This window comes from Mus caroli, chromosome 9 (genome assembly GCF_900094665.2).
Source record: "Mus caroli chromosome 9, CAROLI_EIJ_v1.1, whole genome shotgun sequence".
Lineage (NCBI taxonomy): Eukaryota > Metazoa > Chordata > Mammalia > Rodentia > Muridae > Mus > Mus caroli.
In genome coordinates, this window is record NC_034578.1 from 80,654,610 (window position 1) to 80,656,112 (window position 1,503).

Genomic DNA, 1,503 nt, shown 5'->3' on the forward strand with positions numbered 1-1,503 from the left:
TTTTTTTTTTTTTTTTGGTAGACATTTATAGCTAGAAGCTTCTACCCTTGGAACTGATCTCATGATTTAAGTCTTCCCCATATGTTTTGATCGGTTGTGTTTTCCCTTTCATTAACTTCTTGGGAGTTTTAGATTTCCCTCTTACTTCCTTTGGTGACCTATTCATCATGCAATAGTGTTTCTTAAACTCCACGGAGTTCTCTAACTTAAGGGAGACTAGGATTCCATACTCTTGAGTTCTCTTTCTTGGGTATAGGAGAAATCTGTGCTCAGCTCCTTTCACTCCCAGGGGTTATGTTCTAATGAGTTCTTTGTAGAGGGCTGGACAGATCCAGGTGTCAGCGTGTGCATGCTGGTTTGTGCAACAATGGGACATTCTTTCTTGGTTTTCAGTTAATGGCCACATCCACCTCAGATTCTGCTCTTTGACACCTATTAATATAGTCTGTCTGTCTGGATTCTAGTGGTCTCCGAATCAGAGTACAGAGTCCCTTTGGGTAAGCCCCATAACTGTGATCATTTGCTGCNTGTCTCTTCTTTCAAGGTTCAAGGGTTCAGTTTATGTCTGCTTTTAGCTTTCCAATGCCTCTACAAATAGATCACTTTTTGCCTGGAATTTTAAATAAATAAGAGGAGGGTTAGTTTGACAGAAGCAACTCTGCACTTAACTTCAGTAGTTCAGTAAGTTATTCAATTCAAACACTTTTTCTCAAATTTCCACTTATTTTCATTTTTTTTTTGAGCTATGGATTATAGAGATGCATTTAGTAAGTCATCTAACACACACTTTACTGCATCTCCCTAGCTCCTTTTTCTCCTCTCCTCCTTTCTTTTCTTTTCCTTTTCTTCTGTTGCTGGGATAGAATGATGTGATAGAAGCAGCCTAAGGCAGAAAGGCTTTGTCTTGGCTCACAGCTCAGTCTGTGAGAGTGGGGAAAACATGGCAGTAGGCAGGGAAGGAAGGCATGGTGCCAGGAGCTGGGGTGTGGGTGGGAGGAGGAAGTGGCTGGCCACATTGCAGCCAAACACAAGTAGAGAGGAACTAGGAAGTGGGGATGGGCTTTACAGCTGCACAGCCTTAAAGCTTGTCATCAGTAACCTATTCCCTGCAGAAAGGCTCCGCCTCCTAAAGGTTTCACGTACTTCCCAAACAGAGCTACTAGCTTGGGGGTGGCGGTGGGAATGGGAGTGGGTTTGGGTTATGGTGTTTAAACACATGAGCCTATATGGGATATTTACAATAACCAACAACAAAATAGTCAGCTAGCTTTCTTGGTCCCTCCCTTCTTCCCTCCCCTCCCTCCCTTGCCCTTCTTCCTATTTTACCATTTTTTTGAACATTGGAACTTGAGGCTAAGATGGTCACTGAACTACCACTGAGCTCTCCAGCCCCACATACAGATTTTCTTATTGTTACTGATTCCTAGTATAATCCCACCACGGCCAGAGAACACACTCAGTATGGTTCTTATAAATATTTCCTAATGAATTTGTCATTTGACA

The 1,503-nt window shown here is 42.5% G+C and overlaps 1 protein-coding gene across 1 annotated transcript in view; it reads left to right on the forward strand.

Moving 5' to 3' along the window:
- The window catches only part of Bckdhb (branched chain keto acid dehydrogenase E1 subunit beta), a 73,595-nt gene that overhangs the window by 54,490 nt on the left and 17,602 nt on the right, over positions 1-1,503 (forward strand). The gene's annotated exons all lie outside the window — the stretch shown is intronic.